Genomic DNA, 23,048 nt, shown 5'->3' on the forward strand with positions numbered 1-23,048 from the left:
CGCGCTTGAGCGACGTAGGAGTCAGCCAATCGCGAGGCGAAAACACGCTGCCGCCGGCCAATGGCGACGAGGGAGAGGCGGAGAGGGCGGGGCTAAGCGTGAGGAAAGAGGAAGGAGGGGGGCAAAACGTGAGCGGAAAAGACAATCCCCCTTTGCTTTAAGAAAACATCACCATGTCTTTCTGTTTCTTTTGTTCGCTCGTGATTGAATTGTCAGTCCTTTCTGTATGCTAACTCTGGCTATTCATTAAAGGTGATACACCATGCGCACTGATCAATATCAAAATCAATAATCAAGTTAAATCAATCAGCGTATCATTTGTTCTGCTCATTCACAAAGGCAATCAAATAGTGATTGATTATTATTATTATTTTTAACCCAACACAATAAAACAAAGACAGGTGAATTTTCATACAGTGGAAAATTCTTCCATCTGCACACCCCATTTTAGAGTGAAGAGCGCCTTTGAACGAATTAAGATCGTGAACTGGGGTTCCATTGTGTGTGTGTTTTTTTTAAAGCTCAAATCCAAAATATATAAAATGGGGACATAAGCTGCATGACTAAATTAGATTTTTAGTATTAGCTTCTTTCCCAGCACAATCCGTCCTGACCACGATCTATGCCATCCATTCCACTTATATCATAAAGTGGGTTTCCATCTACCTATTATTATTTGAATTTTCAAGAATTGAGAAAATAAACCTGAATGAAATCGCTAGAAATGATCATTTAAAAAAGGCCTACAATTCAAGGTGGACTTTTCAGCATTTCGGAAAAAGAAAAATGCCAATTTTGGCTACGGGAACATATTTTGTAAAATGATGACAGGACTGGATACCACTTAGCATGTTTACATGAACAGATTGTGGTAACAAAAAAAAAATGGAGGTGAACGATATAACAATAGAAATTGAAATATTTCTGGAAGTAATAAAAGAAACTTGAATGCCATTCTCGATGGAAAACAGCAAAATTGCGTCTGTCTGTAGTGGAGTTGTAATTGGTGTTTGTTTACACCGCCGTCACAACACAATGCCATTCTTAATTCCATTGCTAATTAAGATGCTTTAAAAAACTAATTACGTCAGCGGACAGGCGCTCTCTGAGCATTTTCACTTAATGTGCTTAAAATATTGAAACATTTGAATGGATTATTGTGGCAGATAACAAGGTATCTTTACTAATGGCCATTACCAAACTTTAGGGTCACCTTAACCCGACAAATTTGCTATTTCGTACTTTTGATCCGAACCTTAAAATCATTCTTCAGTTTTCCAAAATATACTTTTGCTGATATCATGTGCACTCGTCCGTCTGTAACCCACTGCATGCACGCGTTTGCGACGAATTAAGCTCATAATCTCATCTGAAAGGACGACGATGTCTGCAGGGGGAGGGGGGGGGGTGTTCTCATAGGTGCAGCCTCTCAGACCACACATAATAATGTCATCCCTCCACTAATCAAGCCGGCTGAAGGACTCCCTTCAGAGATACAGGACAGGAGAGGAGAGGGGAGGGGAGTAACGATAAGGAGGACAGCTCTTATGGCTTTGTTTATCCCAGCTTGACAATAACACGTTCACTTGCACGCCACATTACCGTTTTATCGCACCGTCAGTAGGTCAGTCATTCCTCCCGATACGTTAAGCGGTGGCGGGTCGGGCATTTGGTGCCACGACCTTCGGTGGCGACATACCCACCCTCTTAACTCATTCGCTGCCATTGACGGCTATAGACGTTAAAAAAAAAACATTTAAACTATTTCTATTACTAACAAGCTAACAAGAAAATGAAAACCTAGAAAAAACATTTATTGTAAATTTAGAACAGAAGTAAAATTTGTGATTAATCCTTAGTTAACCTAGTGAAGTCATGTGATTAATTACAATTAAAATTTTAAATCGCCTGACGGGCCTAATAAAAAAAAAAGAGGCATTTAATCGTAATTAATTGCATGATAATTTTATATCTGTTATAAATGTACAATAAAAAAAATCTAGGTTTTCATAGTTCACATGAATTTTTGACGCCTATAGGCATCAATGGCAGCGAATGACTTAATATCACGTCACGATGATAGAACACATCACTACAGATTTTTTTTCTGCTCTTCTTTGCAGCAAAAAAAAACTAAACTAAAAGCTAAACTTGGTATAACAAGCACAGCCAAAACCAAAAAGTCTCCCCCTCACCCCCTTCATGTGGACTTTGATCAAGAGCCTGCCCAGCCAGTTTGGCAGCCAACTGCACGGCCAGCTCCATCGCACAGTATTCAGCAGGTTCATTGTTTGGGTCCAGCCAGCCTCCCTCGCCCACCCTTCTCCCACCTCGGGACCCCTCCTGTTGCCGCGGGCAGGGCGGGTGGGGTGCGGCGCAGAGAGGTAAACATGTTCCCAGGGGTTGGAGTCAGCACTCCCGCGGCTCAGCAAAAGCTGCAGAAGAGAGGCCGGTCAGCGTTACGACACGCCGGACCCCCCCCCTTTCACATAAAAGCGCTTATAGGCTCGGGGGGTGGGGGGACGGGGGGTCCGGCTTGGCCGGCGTTATTGTCGCTGTGCACGCACTGATGATTCCGCGGGGTGAGAGTGTTGTTTCAGTGCTTTTTGGGCTCGTACGCTTCTTCCCACTGAGGGCGAGGCGACACCCTCAGCTCACTCGCCACATGCAAAGCAGATGTTGTAAACAAGCGACACGAAAAGACGCTTGCACTTTGGACGGATATATTTGAGCTATTTTTTTATGGGTATGAAATCTAACTCCTGCAATGAACGGGGGGGGGGGGGGGGGAGGTGGGGAGGTGGGGTGGGGGTTCACTGTTGACATATTATAAGACCGTCAACAACCAGAGGTCATACGCCGCACACGGCTGAAAGAGGCTTTTGTCCGTTTGTTGAGGTGAAAGAAGAAAAGTTTTACGGTACACCGTGTCTTGACTGGTACTGTTCAAACAAGACAATCCAAAGTTCAAACACTAAACCTGCTCAGACACATGACGTTGTTTGACGTGAAAATCTGCCAGCTTACAGATAAGATGGATGGTCATCATAAATCATTGTAAACATGGAAAATATTTTAGAGGTAATATTTTAATGTAAAATGATTTCATACTGTTGCTTTTATGTGCTAGCTGGTCACCGATATTAGAGACTACTAAAGTACAATTCTCCTTATAATAAGACATTTTACAATCAAAATTATTTTAACTGTGATTTTTTTAAAGGGCCAGTGTGTAGAATTTTTAGAATTTTTTTCCCAATGTTCATTCATCGAAAAAAAAACCACACTATTGATTTCAATAACATGCAAAAAAAAAAAAGTTCTATCACATCACTATACATTTTTTTAAAAAAATATAATCGTAGGCCTAGTAATCACTAATTACCTTACATAGGGCGGGTCGCACCTTACAGTAGGAAGCTGACATGTTTCGGAGCCATCTTTCTGCTACGGATACCCGAAGGTGAATGATGGGAGTCTCTCTGAGGCATCGTAGTGTGTGCTTTAAAATGCACACACTTCGAACTTAGGTTTGTTGCATTCTATTCGTTCACCACTAGAATGGCATTACATTCTACACACTGTCCCTTTAAGGTAAAATTAAAAAAATTATCTAAGTAAAAAAATAAAAATAATAGCACGAGTGGTGTCCTGGCTGCTCCAACAATATTAGAGACCACTAAAGTAGGTGGGTCGCCATGGCAATGGCAGAACTACTATTTACCATAATCTAAGTAAAAAAATTGCTATTTTGTATCATTTCTACAAACTGTAGCTTTATCCGGGCTCACCAATTTGTTATACCACTAAAGTTAGTCATTGGGGAAATGACTAAGATACTTCTTTCTTACCTTACCAAATTGCTCTCTGCTAATTTAAGATAACATTTATACACGCTGTTGTTATATGTAAAAAAAAAAAAAAAAAACACAAAAAAAAAACTAGTTGAGTCCTGGCAGATCCACTAATATTACAGAAAAATTACATATGTGATCGCGGGTCAATGTGGCAATGGCCAAAATACTATTCCCCTTATTATAATGCTTTTGAAGCCATTATTCTAACGTAATTGTTACACACTGTAGCTTTAAAAAAATAAATAAAAAAATGTCATATGACTTACAGCTTCATATTAATCATTTATATGCAAGTGGCATTTTAAGGCCGTCATCGTCGAGCCTCTGTCAACAATGCACAATGAAATAGCTAAGTAGCCAATAAAAATGATGTACTAGGCACCGCACGAGGAACAGCGCGCGCGCACACACACACACACACAACAGGATGCAGCTTGTTGTTGTTACTGAGGATGAACTGTAAAATGTCATTTGTCACAAGCTACGTCGTCCCACAATTAAAACATAGCACAGGGAGAGAGCGATGTGTTCCTGTTGACTTGTTTTTACGATCTTCATGCCAACAAATAAATAAATAGCGCACTCGCACTGTGTTCGATAAAGTTATGAGTATCAAAAATGCATTAAGTTGCAGTAGTGATATAAAGTTTGACTTCCACATTTTTGTTGCATAGCCTCACTCTCTTAACAAGGTGTGAAAAGCTCATTTTTATTGCCGACAGATGTATTGAGTTGAGGCAAGTGTAACGCGACGGTTAACAACAGCCTTGAACCAACCGGGAGGATGAATTGAGTAATAATGAGGAAAAACAAAAGAAGACACAGTGCCAAACTAAAAATCTGCACGTGTCTCTCGCCTTTTGTTTTCTCCAGCAGTAAGAATCATGCTGCATGTTTTTTTTCCTTTCGCTGGGATGTTCAACAAGTGGCAGAAGTCCACCACGGCAGTTCAAACCTGACCTATGGGCGGACAGAGTGAGGAGGAAGCAGAAAAACTCTCGAAACCCGACACAAGCCTAGCAACAGGCGTCTACCAATGGCAGGGCAGGACAACAGCGAGCGCAGCCAATCTTCTCCTCGCTCTCACTCTCTTTAACTGTGTTGTTTCTCTAAAAGAAAAAAAAAAAAAAAGTTCAGCGGAGGTATGAAGTTCACTGCGCAGCCTAATCGCGTTTGTGTTTCATAAAAAGGCATACAGTTTAGCGGCGGATTTGTCTAACAGGGCTACAAAAATTTTCACACGGCCCACCGCATGGTTGAGTCTCTTCACTCATGGGGGGAAACAACAGACATGGTTTTTTTATGTAAACACTTGGACAATTGCCATAAACATGTTTTTATGAGCTCCACATGTGACAAAAAGAAAAGTGCACAATCAGAGTTATCTCCTTGCAACAGTTCAACTCTTCAGCCCGCATGAAAGTTTTAACCCTTAAGTGTCCTCACTAGCGGGCCTCAACCTGCACTCCCTGCCCCCTCCAGTCGAACTATAGTAACCTGACACGACACAAAGTGATGTTGGACTGTTTTGGTTTTTAGGATACGGTACAACAAAATATTTGGAAACAGGTGGAAGGTTTAATACTTAGAATTGATTAGTCTATCGATTTTTCAATGGATTAATCGACTAATCTGATTCATTGTAATTTTGCCGTCAAGTGTGTTACAAAAGCATTTTTCCCCTGTTTAGTGTTTATGAACCAATCATTGGTGTTAAATTTTTTTTTACAAAATTGTTTCAAACGATTACTCGATTATTAACTCATTCACTCCCAGCCATTTTCACTGAAGCAACCCCTTTTGCTCCCGGCTGTTTTACTGGATTTTGACTGATTTTGCAAGGCCCACAGAATATTGTGTTCTACTGCTATGCTGGAACATACCAAAAGAAAGATTAGAGTCTCTTCTTTTATCAGGAAAAAAAGTACATGTGTATGTGTTTCCGTTTTGCAGCAATTAGCGTTAGAATATAGCTAAGTTTCATCATTATTCACAAACTTGTTGAAAACACTGGGGAAAAGAGCTTGTTGCAACACGGCCCTGGTTGATCTCTTATACTGTGCTGCCACCTGCTGGCCGTGTTTTGTAATAACTACCATTGCTTTAAGCGACCTCTTCAGGTCAGAGGCTGCATCAAAGCCTTCTGTATACTCTAGCATAAAAAAAAAAACATAAACATATAAATATGTTTTTGGGACCATGGCAATAAAAAATAAAAACGTTTTTGGGAGCTCTACTTTGAACAATGTAATAAGTGTCCCAAGGACAATATAGCTAAATTTGAAAAAAAAAAACCCTTCTCTCCACACTCGGACCAGTGGCCTAGTGGCGTTCCCTAGTTTCCACGAAGCGCTGAGAAACTTCAGAGACCTCAGGATCTTGGGGGGTGGGAATAGGGGACAATCTGCTGAAAGCTGTTAGACAATTTCCTAAATAATCGAAACATACACAGCACTACAATCGAGGGGTGGATTAGGCGTTGGCCCGCAAACTCGATGTGCACGTGAGGAAACGCGAGTTCCCGGGGATGTTATTCTTACAAAGGGAGGGCAGCTGTCACAACACAGCAGGCAACAAGAGCGGAAAAATCCTATAGACAAACAAAATAGATCAAACCATCACTTACTAACTTTAGAAGTGACACAGATCAATGGGCAACAACTCCTTCGTAAAGCCGATCGATTCAGACGCTCGCGTGATAGGGGAGTAATTCTTGCAACTCTTGCAGCTACGACACAAAACGTATGCCGGGCTTATCTCTTACTACGTCCACAACACGAGGCTGACAAAGCTGACCTTATATCAGCGAGGGGGTCTCGCACAAGCGCAAAGAAAACACAGCGGCAGTTTGACGCTGGTGTGCAACTCCTGGAATGAGCAGCTGTTTTTTCCCCCCTTTCTCTGCTGACTGGTCAAAAATAACTCATCTCACTGTTGATCAGCCTGCAGAGGTTGCAAAAGTACTCACGCGCTGTACTTAGGTAGAAGTTATTGTGTATAAGAAAGATGCTTGTAAATGTAGACGTACTGAGTTTTTTTTTTATTTTTTTATTTTTTATGTGGTCTTGTCATCTGTAGAAGTGGAATTAAGTTGCAAGCCTAATTTGACAAAAGTACAGAATAAAAGAAAATAAATACTCAAATAGAAATACCAGTAAAAACTACTTAAGTACAGTAATATTTGCTGTTCTTGTAAAACCCTCACACGAACAGGCCCGTGATCATTAAGTGTTATTCTCGGTCATCAGCATGACTCATGCATCCACCAAACTGGCCATCTAAATGTGAACAGCCATAAAAAATAAAAATCTGGCTGTGCTTTATCATAACTGTAAGCAAAGGAGTCCGCATTCCTGGGAGTGCTGATCCAGAATGAAGTGCACCGGCTTAGACCGCAGACCACAACAGACGCTGATAAAGTCTGATGTAACACATCAGGACAGATTAGAAGCCGCCATGTTTATGACTACCCTCTTCTCCTTATGTGTGTCACCTTCACCTGGATGACCACATTAGTAACCGTATAAGAGTCCATATGAAAGCAGCAATTTACAGTTACACAACCACAAGAATAAACATTGTTTAACAAGAAAATACAATTTGACTTCCCAACACCAGGCCACCCACCATAAGGAAACAGATGGCAGCCAAACTGTGGAGTTTCAGGCATCAGGAATCTCGACCTTGGTTTTTGATTAATTTTCGCATTAAAGTTTTATCCCAGTTTTCGTACATCTGCTCGGTTTTTGTATGAAACAACTCTCGTAAGTTGTGTGAAAACGATTAACAGATCGCAACCTTTTGTTAGCAACACAAGACAATAGGAACGCTTAATCCACATCGGTGTGTTACATCCTGGCAAAAGTTAGACCTTCAAAATAAAAGCATGCCAGTATAATAACAGTTTCACCACATTTTCTTTGGACACATTGTGGTTTATTTAGCAGTCACGCTCCATAAAGAAGCTAACATAGCTTGAGGGTGACTACTAACTGAGCCAAAATGGAGCCAAAGAAAGTGTGCTGAAACTCTTATTATACTGGCGTGCCTTTATTTTGAAGGGCTGACTTTTGACAGGATGTTAAGCCAATGTTGCCCCGAGTGTTTCAGATCAGACATTGAGTTGAGTTAATAAAAGCTTGCCATAAATCGAACTCCCAACAGAACATTCTGAATGCCGGCAAATTGATAAAGGGAAGCAAGAAAGACAACAAAATTTAAGATAAAAAATGTAGCTAAATATGAACTTGGCTCCCTTTTTGTTAATATTTTTGGTGTCTGGAACTGTATAATTCAATTTACATTATGTGCTATGGGAAATATTGCTTTGGTTTTCATACAACTCAGTAACTGCTCTGAATCTGTTCTGTGGCACTAGTAAAGGATTTCATGACCAAACCAAGTGGTTGATCAAATTTGGAGAAGGGATTTTAGAGCCCCTATTTTTTTTTGTTTTAAATTTGTGGTGGAAGAGAAAGTGATATGGCCCAATCGCTGCCGTCAGTGTCTGATTCCTTCATTAAAAGGTAATAAGCGCCAGTGCTGAATGAATAGCAGGACAAACGTTCAGACAGGACCTCAATGGAGAGTGACGTCATGCGCCGGCCGGCCGGCCCGTTAATGTTTAATCGTTTATGAAATGCGATTAGGCGGAAACCCGATCGCCTCAACCTCTCTATCCTCTTCGCCCGTTATCACCGACTCATCATTTCCATTGATGGCGGAGGCGCTATCAATCAAATGTAGAATATTTTCAATTCGAACACATCACCCTTACCCTGAATGAAGCCACATTTGTTGTCAAAGCCTCGATGTTGCTCTCGCCCGCATGCATACATGTTTGCAGGTAATAGCGGCTCTGCTCAGCATGTTACTGATGACAGTGCGGGGGATGCAGAAAATACGGGCCAGTGCTCCATACTGGTAGTGTCCGATTCATTTTTAGTAGTCATTTTGCCCAACAACTATTCGTCCCGACGAAGCCATATTCTACTGAGCAGCCAAGACAGAGACTGTTTGCAAGCTAGCCGCTAGCACGCTAGCTTCGACATACCTCTGTATAACCATAAATATTGTGACACGGACACTGACTTTATGACTCAAGTATGATGAGACATTTTTTCTTTCTTCGCCTTTTTCCCTTCTCTGGTGACGCCCTTCAGCAGTCGGGACGGCGTCCAAAGCGAAAGCCGCGGAAAAGCCACCAACCAGCTGACTGGATGGTGGCGTGCACGACATGCAGAAACATACACGGGGTGCAGACTGTGCCGCAATCTGGGGCGAGAGCGTCTGGCGACTTCCTCAAAAACGAAAACGCAAGCGCATGACTTGAGATCACATGAGTGTGGACAAATGTAGAAAATGCTGAGACACAATAACGGAAATATGTGAGTCACTCGCATGTCTCACGTGTAAAATAAAAAACAATTGGTTTTAAATACAGTCAAGTCCCCGTTATAGTGGGGATACATTTGAACATACTAAAACAATTTTTTCTCAGTTTACTGAGCAAACCTAGAAAACAGGTGAGCCATGATTGGTCGTTACCTACTTCCTCAGCACAGGTGATGTCATCTTCAGTTGGCAGCAAGTGGAATTTTTATTTTTTATTAGTTTTAAGAAAAAGTTATCAAATTCATTCTGGACAAAAGATGAACTTTTTACTGCTGAAAATGGCTCAATAAGTCAAGTATCCCTTTGAACAAATTCTTTAATGTATTTGACCACAAATGACTGAAAACAATTAGAAACAGCGTATATTTAGGTAAGAGTTTGATTAATACACAGGGGTCCTAGCTAGGGCTGCTTGAATATGAAGAAAATATTAATCACGCTTAATTTGGTAATAACTGAAATCACGATTAGGACGATCATTTGTTTTTTGGTACAAAACGAGAAAATGTTTACATGTAAAAAAAATATGAAGACAAATCCATTTATTTGAAACACTATAATTATGCATAATAATATGCAATAAGTTTCTTTTGGAGCAAACGAGATTTATTAAATGAATTATTTATAAAATAAAATAAAAAAAGTTGCAAATATATACATTTAAACAACTCAAAGTTTGTATTAATAATATTTTAATTTTTGTTTATGATTATGCCAATTTAGTAATTGTGGAGCGTAATATATTGAAATTGTAATTAAATTTCAATTAATTGCACAGCCCTAGTCCGAGGCACTGCTTTCCTTTTCATTTCAAAAGGATTCATTTCAGGGAATGTAATGCAGTTTATTTATAAACTGTGTGTCTTGACCTTTTAAAACCTCCCAGTGGACCTCATAACCCAGGCAGCAGAGTGTGAGTCGTGTGTCATGTGTTGAATGTGTGTGTGTGTGTGTGTGTGTGTGTGTCCAGTGTTAATACCACAGGTAGTGTCAGACATATTTGCACTGTGGTTAATCTGTTACAAAACCAGTGAGACCAAGAAAAGGACAAAGCGACAGCTGAGCGTTTTTTTTTTTTTTTTTTTTCACTCCCAGTGGACTACTTTTTTTCTTTTTCTTTTTACAAACATTGAGTTGCAATGCACACATCCCGTACGAGGCGGGGATGAGAAACCTCGATGTTACGTACGTACAGAACGGAATGTTTTTTTTAGCGGAGGTAACAGCGACGCTCGAAGCACATCTGTCATGCTTCTGTTACAGAACACCGCCGCACCAACAAACAGCGGCATTACAGCGCCTGTTGCGGAGTAAACAAGAAAAGAGTGATGAGGTCATCCTTTCACATTTATACCAGTCACGTCGTTTGGTAGGATTTTGTACAAAAATGTCATTTGTAGAAAAACGTAATGAATACATTTAATGGAAAGTGGGCCTAACAATTTGACAACTATAATCGGTATGAACAGCATTTGCAAGGCAAACTAGAGCGCAAGTGAACCATATTTGGTAACCTGAAATTTGCATCCAAACTGCACTTTGAAGCAAATTTCTTTTCACTTTTGAGGCAACTATAGTATTAAAGCGAACCTTGCATGACTCATGCGTATGAACACATTGTCTTAACAGAATGAGGAAGTTCGCTGGCACCTAAAATGTCATGGCTGGATAAAAAGATGACGAGCGGGATGTGATACAGAATTTAAGCAACCTCAGCTGAATTGTCACTGAGTCAGTATGCTTCAGAAGTAATGCGCAGATTCATTTTGAAATGAGGAAGATAATACATATAAAGAAGTTGAATGTCTCTTAAGTCACGCAAATCGTGAGGCTCAGAGAAGAAATGCATGCCTCAAAATCATTTGGCGTCAGCTCAGCGTGCCTCTAACGGATGAACTCCGTGAATGTGTTTCATATTTTTTGGGCTGGAAGTGAGTAAATTCTTCTTTTTTTTTTCTGTCCTGCTATTCCACATTTCCAAATTTTTACACTCATATGAACATTAAAGCAACGCATGAAATGAGCACTGTATTTTAAATTTATTATATTTTTCTTTTGCGGTTAACTTAATTTTTACACTTGTATGACCAATAGGTGAAAACAAAGGATGCATAAAGTAACTATTTAGAATTCAAATTTAGTCTCAGCAAAGGTGGCAAATCCAGGTTCAGAAAGTAGAAATCCTGCCACAGTTTGGCTTTAGCCCCCAGGTGCTAGCTAGCTAGCTCCATTGGTGCTCATTTACCTGCTCGGGAGCTAGCTAGCTAGCATCAGGGGCTAAAGCCAAACTGTGGCAGGGTTTTTACTTTCTGGACCTGGATTTGCCACCTCTGGGTCTTAGTGAACTTTGCTCAACTTTTTATTTTTTATTTTTAAGTGAGTGTAGTTTTATTTGAATGTTCGGACACGGTTTGAAAAATGCATGGATTAATGTTTTTTTTGTTAATGGTTTACTTATTTATTTATTTTTTACCTTGTATAGAAGTTAAAGAAGTTAAAGAGTGAGTAATTTTACTTTAGTTTTGTTTCATTACTTTTTTTAAATGTTACTTTAAATATTGCTTGTACAGTTACTAAAGGCAACTAAAGTTTTTTTTATCACGTTTATAGTTTGACCCTGAAACTGTTTAACATAAATCATCATAAATAATAATGACGCAGCTACAAGATTTGCCATCTTTTTGAAGGAAATAGACAAGCTAAATTGGCGGCCAATGTAAAAGCGGCATCCCCTTGTCTGGTGTTCATGTCACAGCTAACGGGCGCGGGAGGTTAAAGAGGGCACGGGTGGCGAATGAAAAGACAGCGGGTGGAAAGAGTAATGAGAGAAGAGTGATAAAAGGTGGGAGGATGGCGAGCGAGGATTATTTGAGCAGTGCGCACGGGGGGAAAGCGCCTGCCGCCTTATCATGGATAAGTAAACAGCCTGCGCCGCCTCGAGTGACATCATTGTCCCACAGAATCAATAACCAGCCACTTCCTGCGCAGCGGGAAAAATCAATGACTCTGTACACTAGATTACCTTTTTGGGCCCACTCACCTGAGAGGATGCACACACACTGTGCACACAAGTAATACAAAGCACATTGGCGAAAAAGAAACAAAACCCACAGTGAAGTATTGGAGCGGTTCCGGTGCAGAGTCAGCTCATTACGGGATTAGTGCTTGGTGGGGCCCCACTCGTTTAAGTGGGAAAGGGGGATAATGCTGATTTACTCAATCCGATTCTGATCAGTTTCCCACAAAACTGCTAAACAAAACAGTGCGAGAAGTAATGAAGTGTGAATATGTCATTACTGTAGATTTGTTAGGTATCTGTAGCCTACTTTCCGTTTTCTGTGTACAGCCAACAAATACCTGTACTTACTCCTTTTCGTCAAAATAGGCAAGCGACTTGGAGTATTTCAACTTCTGCGGATGATGACGCTTGACCACCAGGGGGCAGTATAGCAGTCATACAGACACGAACGAAAAAGACGAAAAAACAGTTTCACAACTAATGTGACTCGGTAAGCTGCTGTAATATTAGCCGTTTTTCAAAGAGCATAAAGATTGTACGGCTCTGAGTATTGTGATATTGTCTGTCTACGTGTTGCGAATGTCAATGCTAAGTGCTAGCCTAGTACCATCATTGCACATCAATGGTGTTTTCCATTATGAGTAAGCATTAAGCTAGCGGGGGGCATACATTTTGTTTTAAATACACAATGCGTAATTGTGTAATAATTTTGCTTTTTGTTAGTCGATTCACATTAGCAAAGATATGGGAACATGTTTTGATAGTACGCTAGGTTTTTTTTCCGGCCCAATACGAGCCAGAATGATTTTCTCTGTTCCTTAACAAAAGATATTATTACTACAAGTAATTAACAGTACAAATTTTACTTTTAGCTTTAATTTTTAGTCTGAAGCTTAACTTAAGCAGTTAACCCAGTACTTTTACTTTTTACTTTTAGTATCTATGCTTCTACTTAAGTACTGCGTTTGAGTACTTTTCCTACCTCTCAATTGGCAACATATCATTATGTAGTCCAACACTGATGGGAATTGCATAAAAAAGTCACCATGAATGAATTTCTTTGTTAGATATTAAAAGTGAGGGGAAAGGAGCCATTAAAAGAAGGCGGGGGGGGGGGGGGGGGGGTGTGAATTGAATTGTCTTAATAGGAGCATGTGATGTGAGGTAACGTGTCCTGTGCTTGTCAACAACACAAAACTAAGTCAATTCTGGATCTGAAACCATGTGAGGCTTCACTCAGCCGGAGACCTACAATGAAGCCTTTCTCCATAAAACACAAACACACAAACAAACAAGCAAACGAAAAACAAATGCGTGCTATCATTGTAAAAATTCATTCAAAATGAAATTATTAGTGTTACCCAAGAGAATAATCATGTCTTGATGAAGGTAATAGGTCTTTATTTTCACAGCTGAAACAAAATAAGTTTAGCGGTTGAATGTTGTTTTCAGAGACAAATAGGGACAGGTGGTGTCATAAAAAAAACTTGTTGGCTGAAATCTTAACAGCGTCATCTGTCTCCCTCTCTCTCCTAGAGTCGTTTAATCTGTCATGCCCATAATTTGCTAAAATGTTTATGGAGTTGAACTGTGGGACCATGACTCACTTGCAAATAAGTGGATTTGGGGGAAGCTTCCTGTATTTTCCATACATTGATTTTTTGTATTTTTTGTTTTCTATACTCTGAAAGGGGGGTTCACTATATATTATTATAAAAGGGTTACTGCAGAACTTGACCATTCTTCCACTTTTGCTTCTTACTGATGAGTCTTGCCTCCACAAAAAGTGCCATGCAAGCACTTTTAAAGTGCCTGGTGAGGAAAACCAAAATGTTCTCTAGCACCAAAGCAGGTCCCTTTGGCCTTTACACCTTCACTAACTCACTGATCCTGTGCGAAACGCTCCGCGGCGAGGGGTGCGTTCTCTACGGGACTCCCACAGGAAGACTTCAGACAATACTCGATTCTCCTGGAGGTACGTGCGGCTACACAGACAAACGTACACAAAGAGAGCTGACTTCAATGCGCACAGGAAGAAAGGCAAGTGCACAATTCCTCATGCACTTTGAAAAATATAACAAAGAACACCTCAGACACACGCAGCCAGTCTCGGGCAGACAATGGGCAGTGGGGAACTGTGCCATAAAGGAAGGCTGTTGTCCAGTCACTGGGCAACTGGGGCAGCAGATGGTCATCTTCCCTTCCACTAATATCAGCTGGGAGGGAGGGGAGTCATCTCCATCTCCTTAGAGGACACCTTTTCGCCAAATACACGGCAATGACTCCGCCATAAGCCATAAAGCGAGTGAGCTCGTCGCCGATTCGCACAGTTACGAGGCAGGAATGGAACGCGGACAAGACTCCAGCGGTGGTCAAAAACCAAGCGCCACAATGCCAAACACAGCAAAAACACGCATGCCACAGGCAGCTTTTAGGGCTAGAATTGGGAGGAAAAGTGGAGGAAAGGTCAGTTTCATATCCTGTTGACCGGCTGATGCCTCTCAGTGTGAATGTTTTGAATAAAGAACATTTAACAGCGAGGGGGACATGCTCGAGGAGAGGCCTACTGCGTTTTGGCACATGAGACAAAAAATGATATGATAATAAATATTAAATAAATAAAGGAGCAATAAACAAACAAGAGTCGAGCTCAGAAGTGAATATAGTAGAAAACAATTCGGTAGAAAAATAACCTATTTTTGAAAATGTTTTGTTTTTCTTTAATGGAACAGAAACAAATGTTGGAAAACCTGGTTAGCCCGGTGTCCAAGTGCACATCTGCCTTACAGTTCTGAGGTCCAGGGTTCAAATACCGGCTCTGGACTTCCTTTGTGGAGTATGCGTGCTCTCTTCGTGTTAGGGGGTAATTTTTTTTCTGGCAGTAGAAAAACAGTCAAAGGCCAAAGCCAAGATTTAAACCAAAGACCTTTCGAATGTGCGGCCTGGAAGTAGACACTCGTAAAAAAAGTAATAATAATAAATAATAAAAAAAAAACATGATTTACCATAGACATTAAATCTGAATTGGATACTTGGACCTGCAGCGTAGACCAACGTAAATTGGATTAAAAACTGCTGTCCATTATCACGGTGGCCAATTGGCCGCAGCAGGCCAGGAAGAGGGGATGAAGAGTTATGCAAAAAAGATGTAAAGTGCAGAAAAAAAACTTTGAATGATGGATCCACTGTGTACGGGGAGGTGGGCCTCCACCAAGACACGTTTGTGAGAATTACATCAGTAGATTTTTGTCAATGGGACAGCAGAGGTGAACGTGGTGATTGACAGCACGCGCCTGAGGCGCCAGCTGATGTACGAGGAGGGTCGGGAGGGGAGGCAAGCATCTCGGGTTCTGCGCGCCTGCGCAAAATTGTTAAAAAAGGTGACAAATAACAGATAGCATGACTTTGAAATGGCGTTGTGTAAGCTTGGTGGTGCGCACGGTAATAATCAACACAAATGTTACATTGTTACATATGGCGGCAAAGCACCTGTGGCAAACATACAAGCCCCTTTTCCTTTCCAACAATATTTCCAAGAACGTGCGGCTGGATTCCTAAAAAGCTCGGGGCGAGCCCGCCTCTCAGCACTAAACTATTTCACCAGACATGAAAAACAGTATCAAGTGCCAAATCCTTGCGCAGAAAAAAAAAAACTTGCTGTTGTCTATAGAAAGTCTGAGGAAATACTGCAGGGCACATCCCATTTTTAGTTTCCCCTCCCACTGTCGGTTATCCCCCCCCTTTTTTTCATTCTCCCCAAAACAGTCGCTTTTCACAAACACAGCTCTGAATAACATCTTCAGATGGAGGGAGGGGGTAACCTATATAGTTTGCCATGTTTTTTTCTCCCTATGGGCTCCCAGCAGCTTGATAAATAGCAGGCCCCCTCAAAGCAACAGATGCTACGGCTCCAACTGCAGTCGGTTGGGTGAAAAAGAAAGTCTCCATACTGACAGTGCATATAGACACATACAGCCCCCTCCCCTCCACACGCCTTCTTCTATATGGCTACCCAGCCCCCACTCCTCCTTTTCACAGCCACAAGCTCTTGTTTATGAAGCCTATTCTGGAGGTACAGCACAAGAGTGACTTTTTTTTTACAGCTGAATAAGGCCGCACCTCCTTGTGGTTTCATGCTCATGTCTGAGGCTTTTCCATTATCATATCGTTCTGTAACCAACATTCTCACTGTGAGGTCAGCACCACTCTGTGTACGCTGACAACTCTCTTGTAATACAGTTTAAAAAAATAGGAATGAATAACATCTGACAGATGTCTTTCTTTGGCGGGGTGTGAGGAAGTTGTTGATGTGAGATGTTAGGGTATGGTCATATGTTATTTTACATACTTTGGACTCCAAAAATTATGTTGTATATATATTTTAAAAAAAAAAGTAGTTCCCAGTCTGGTACCGGTCCGTGGAACATCATGCAGTAACTGGAAAATAAAATCCTGATCCATCAAAATCTGAATGAAGTTTTATTTTAAAAATCAGGTGCATCCATCTATGTGTCTGTACGCAAGTCCAAACACTCATCTTGAGGCAATGAAGCCTTAAACTGCCTAAAGTCACGGAATACCTTACTTCTATTACCAACACCCTAAACTTTGTGAAGTGGTAATGGCGACCAAAACGAAATTACAGAGTAGACTGGACATAAGTACACTTCAGGTGTCATTGTCTCCCATTAACCCCAAGATGGGACCAGCTAATGGAAACAAGCGCGCAGATCCCACTAAGGACAAGAACTACATTCAGCGTAATGTAATCAATGGTGAGCTATAATAATGTGTTTTTATTTATTTTTCTTCAAAAATATATATATTTTTTAAATCATGTGTTTTTATTAGCGTCTATGCCGTTCCATCATTTACTTAAAATTGGTTCTTTGCTGCAAAAAAAAGTTGGTGACTGCTGATGTTAACATCAGAGTAAACAAACGTCCCCTTTTAGGAGTAAACTTTGACATTTACAGCATTTGGATGGATATTAGGGATTTTTTTTTTTTTAATATATATACACACACACCGGTATATAAATTGATGTGCACAACTTAGTGCATCATCTGTGGCCTAAATTAAGCAGATATCTCTGTGCTTTCAGCATTAAAGTGCATTTAAGTGGCTCTCAAGAGGAGTGGACTCTGATAGAGCACAGAACCACCCCCCCCCCCCCCCCCCTTTCCAGTGGTTGCTACAGAAACAATGTACACACATTAAAAACAGCCCCATGAGCTCAGACAAGCCAGCAAATGATCCAGGTGAAAAAGATACAGTGACACTGACCAGAAAGTGTTGGCCTTTCCTCTCAGCCTAATACAATCTGCAACTCTGATTTATCGTTTAAGTGACTCCAGACAAGGCTACTGTTGCCATAAGAGACCCCATTGAGTGTGTTGAGAAAATTCATTGCAGCAGGGCCCAAAAAGGGTCATTTGTAAACATCTGAACAAAATTGCAACATCAAACAGCTACTAATATCAACATGACAGCTGTGGAAGGTCAAGATTTTTTTTTTTTCCATTTGATTCCAGTGAGCAACGAGCATTCTATCCCGATTACCCAACATCAAAATAATATTTAGTTGAAGCTAATCAAGTTGGAAAGGGGTCAAAACAACAACAGAAGAAGAAAAGAAAAAAAGCTGTAGGGAGATGTTGCAAGAAAATTGATATTTCATCAAGGCTCAAGAAGTGTTGCTATCAAGCACGACACTGATGGTCTTGTGACCTCTTGGCAGGCATCGCTGACGTGAGGCAAAGTAATCTTGAGGAAAGAGGGGAAGTAGAAGCGCAGATAGCGAAAAATCAAAGTGCGCCAGACGGCTGATTGGCACCGCACTTCTTCTCAAGCGCAGACGTCACCGTGTGGGAAAGTTACACCGTGTCATTTATGTTATCGCCCTTAGCCTTCAGAGGCGGCGGATGGAGCGAGGATCACAACACGCACCGAAATTCACCCGCGCACTTGGCCCGAAGCGCCCCCTCGTCCACACCTGCGTCCCGTGTGTGCGACTGCCGCTGATCACCGACGGCATACGGGTGAACAAAGAAAAGATTTCACTGCGCTGGAAGAACCCCAAGGAAGCCTGGCCGTGTTCAGGAAGTAAACGGAACACACCCCTGGATCTGAACAGGAAGCAGACAGGAAAAGTGGACGGACAGGACGCGCACACACACTCAATCTCAACACTGTGGACTTGGACGAGTGCCTGTGACATACTGCATACTAATGGCGTCGCCGTTCATTTGGCCTTTTACACCTCACGCGAGAATATATCTTACAAAGTTTCAGATTATACATTGAACGGGGCTTGCCCTGCCGAGAACTCTAGTGGGATTCATGGCTGTGAATACTGTTAGAAAAAAAGGAGGACGAAAAGCCACATGTTGATTTATTCAAGTAGATTTAATATACAGAATTTAAAGCGGTAACCCGCGGCCTGTACGCACACGCCCGATCCATTTTCTGTATGCTTTGCAAACGATTGCGACAGCGTGTTGACAGCGAAGACGGCCAAATTTAACTTTGAGTCAACATTACGTAAATGGCAGCGGCATATAACTTTGTGAGAGAGATGATTGACAGATTAATAGTTGAGGACTGATGAACAAGGGTCAAGTCTTGACAAGACGATTAAGGTCCGAGCCAGAGTGGAAGGCCTTATTGGGCTCAAGGCATGATGCAGGCATGTTAATAAGTATGTTGCCATAGCTACGTGCAATATTCTCTTTGTCCTTTCAATTCAGTGTCAACAGAACATAACGTACACTGAGGACAGTCTGTTCTGTGTGTTTTACATCGCCATCACCGAGCATCCATGCACGTAATAGTCACTAGGGATGCGATATTACAAACTGGTGATATTGCATACAGTCAGGACCAAAAATGTTGAGCTATCAACAAAAAGCTCCTCCTGGCTCTAAAGACTACCACCATGGATTTGAAATGAAAGATGTGCCTTAACTGCAGATTTTCATCTTTAATTTGGAAGGTATATACATACAAATCAGGTGAACAATGTAGAAATTAACTCATTCACTGCCATTGACGGCTACAGACGTCATAAATTCATTTTAACTAGATAGTTTAACTTTTTCCCCCACTTTTGTTAACAAGAGTATGAAAACCTAGAAAACATTTTTGGGGTATATTTAGAACAGGTATAAAATTTGTGATTAATCGTGAGTTAACTAGTGAAGTCATGCGATTAATTACGATTAAAAAAAAGAAATCACCTGACACCCCTAATTTTTAATAATATTTTCTTTTTTTTAATAAATACAATTATAAAAAAAAATCTAAAATTTTTAATAATCTTTTTTGTTAAAAAAAAAAAGATTATAAAAAATTTGAAGTGTCAGGCGATTACCATTTTTAATTGTAATTAATCGCATGACTTCACTAGTTAACTTACGATTAATCACAAATTTTATATCTGTCCTAATACAATAAAAAAAAAAGCTAGGTTTTCATACTCTTGTTAACAAAAGTGGGAAAAACGTTAAACTAATAGAAATAGCTCAAATGAATTTTTGACGTCTATAGCCGTCAATGGCAGTGAATGAGTTCTTCATAATCAAACTGTCATTTTTTTAATACTTGAACACTGAAAGCTCGTTGGAAAGCTCGGTCACATGTTTTATTGATTTAAATTTTACGTTACAGGGGGTGACGACGGCGCTGCCGCAAGAGGTAACGGTGCGCAGTGAACTCGTTTGCACAGTGGCGTTTAAGAACAAGAAGGCATGCTCAGTTTAACTTTAACGCTAAAGAAAATGAGATGCTACTTCTATCACACCCACGGATATCTGTATTCATAACAGACCTAAGAGCACATGAAAGAGGCAATGGTGTGTATAGCTGTGCAGAGAGAGGCCTTGTCTACAGCAGCTGCAAGGGCGATCCGCCAAAAACAACCCCTCCCACTCAAACGGCAATCACTCGGTGTTTCATTGTGTCCTATCAGCCAATGTGCTTTTCTTCCCTCTCCCTTTTTAATTCCCAGTGCTACCTTGAATCTGTCATGTCAGCAACAACACCCTATCAAAAATTGCATTTATACTTTCTTCAGCCTCGTGCCTGTGGACTGCTGAGCATGTGAGGCAGATGGATTCACACGTTGCATGGCTTAACCTTGACAAAATGGTGGTAGAAAATATACAGCACCCTTTGTGATGATTAAAATGTGATTATGAATTATATATTTTTTTTTTGTAAAAAAAAATACAAAAATTTTGTTGCCTATTTGTAAAGACAGAAATATGACTTTTTTTTCTTTTCTTTTTTTTACAACCCCCACTCATCTCGGTGGACCCACCCTAGAAAACGTCCTTATCTGTCCAGTTTTCCTCTTTTCCAGGACAGTCAGCCGTTCCCACTGTGCTGTTTTCAATGTCATTGTTTCAGATGTACTCAAGCTTGTGCATTGCGATGACAAAACAGGACACGGAGTCCGCGCAAAATGTCTCACAAGAGTGGCGAGAGAACAAAAATACCGGCACTCTCGCCCCGAGGGTTACATAATGCAAAGGTGGTCAAGGGATGTGCATGGGGGTGGGGGGGGTTAAATCACAAGATCCTCAATATTTTATCCCTGAAAAAACTGTTAAAGCTAGCAAAATCTTTACTCATGACTGATTCCTGAATTTTGATTATGTACTGCACATGAAACTGAATAAACACGGGATAAAGCACAAGTATAATGTTTTCTAACTAGAATATTTAGAAGAATGGCAAGTTCTGCCATAATAAAAATGGACACAAGCTAAAAGTGTGTTACTTTTAGTACTGAAGTTTGCGCCCACTTTCTTCTCTATGGATTAACTTTTTGTTATAATCAGCACTTGTGTGACAGTTGTCCACTGACTTAGGGGTTAGGGGCGAATGCCACCACAACTCATCTCGGACAAACTAAGTGGGTGGTAGGACATATTTGGCTGGATTTTCACACATCTACCCTGCACATGCACATCCATCAGTATAAGCCATTCGGGGGTGAGAGGGGAACAATTTGCTTGCCTTCCTGCACACCCACCTGCCCGAGGATTAGTTGCCAGTCACCCCACATGGCCCATACTCTCTCTCTCTCTTTTATCTGACTCTGACCGCTACAGGTCTGCCGCCTCAGCGTTTGGGCCGATCGGACAGGAAAGCCCTCTGCCAGCTGCCGACAACAACAAGTCCGCCTTCGTCATTGCCAACGGCGAGGGGTGTCGCTTTCGTTCGGCCATGTGAGAAGAAAGGGGGGGAAAACACTGGATCTGTGCAGTAAAGAGAAAATGTGGACATGCCGGCATAAAAGTATGAAATCATCAGATTCTAACGGCTAGAGGAGAGCGCATCGCCCCCCTGCTGTACCGAAGTTCACCTACCGCAGTTTTTAATTTTACAGTACTTACCGTCATGCCCTTGATCATGGGAGAATATTTTTGGCAACATGCTCACCCGTTACTTTGTCACCCCAGGAAAGCATGTATTTCCATAATGGGGTGCGACAATAACACAGTTAATTTGTTGTTTATTTACGTCTTATCTTCTCCCACCAACAGCTCGACGACACATCACAAGGGTTCAATGTCCCCCCCCCCCCCCCTACTTCCCTGTCCTCTCCATAGTCTACCTTCCTCACCACGTCTGTTGTGTGTCTTTGTGTGGCAAGACCGCAGCCACTTAGCCCACAATAACAGACAAACTAGTTTGAACCAGTGGGCTGCAGCCCAACGCCCCCCCCCCCCCCCCCCCCCCCCACACACACACACACGCTACACACAGACGCATGCATACATCCAAGTGATTCCTCACACGTCGCGATGGCTTTTTCCATTGCACATTCACACACATATGGGAGCAATTTGGCAAGAAGACTGAACCCTTTGCACGGTTGAATGTCTTGCAATTAATCGTGGATAATTGTACGACTCTAGTTTGTGTAAACTCTTTTGGCACCTGTAACTTATACAAGACGTATCCAAATATTTTATGTATAGGTTAACTCCCCGATGCTAGATGTAAGTCCCAACGTCGATACACATCGAGTTGCGGGACAAGTTCAAATAACATGGCCGCGTGAACATGTCAGTCAGCAGTGGGTTGGGGGGGGGGGGGGGGGTAGCGATGGTGAGCGCACGCACACTCATGCTGTACATGCGTAGACAGAGATGCCCACTGTATTAGATGTTTACACTTGACATATTATGTAATATCTCCGAGTTGGACGTGTGGGTGGAAAATAAAATCAGGGCAATCATTGCAAACATACTCAAACACGCAAAAAAGGTGAGTGTTTATTGGTTAGTAAACAAATGATATGTCATTCCCGAGATTGTTGACACGTTGTTTATTAAAACGACAATCAACGTGATTGTCTAACTCTATGGCGACTTTGGAAACTGCATTTTTGTAAATATCAGCATTTACCCTCCTTCGTGTTTATTCAGGGAGAAGGTGAGGGAGGGAAACCTTGTCCCGGGGTATGATCCAACGTCAACAACAGCGCGGGTGAGGGAAGACAAACAAATGCGACATAAGGAAACAATCATGTGGTGGGAGAAAGGGGGCGGGGCCCTGGATGCAATCGCAGGTCTTGCGCTTGAATCCCGGCAGTGACATCGCCCCTGGACCGCTCTGCGCCCCCTTTTTTTGTCACATCACACTCAGAGAACCATCATCGTTCCATAATACTGTAACTGAGGGTGAGGTGATAGTTAACGAGGACCAGATGACACGGCAATGCTGCACTTTTCATCGGCAGCATGAAATCGACCTAAGGGCGGACT

At 41.4% G+C, this 23,048-nt stretch overlaps 1 protein-coding gene across 1 annotated transcript in view; it reads right to left on the minus strand.

Annotated features, from left to right (window-relative positions):
- Nucleotides 1-23,048, minus strand: part of sesn1 (sestrin 1) — a 53,939-nt gene that overhangs the window by 6,521 nt on the left and 24,370 nt on the right. The gene's annotated exons all lie outside the window — the stretch shown is intronic.

The sequence above is a fragment of the Leptonotus elevatus genome, chromosome 18, assembly GCF_054856555.1.
Source record: "Leptonotus elevatus isolate MCC_2025b chromosome 18, RoL_Lele_1.0, whole genome shotgun sequence".
NCBI lineage: Eukaryota > Metazoa > Chordata > Actinopteri > Syngnathiformes > Syngnathidae > Leptonotus > Leptonotus elevatus.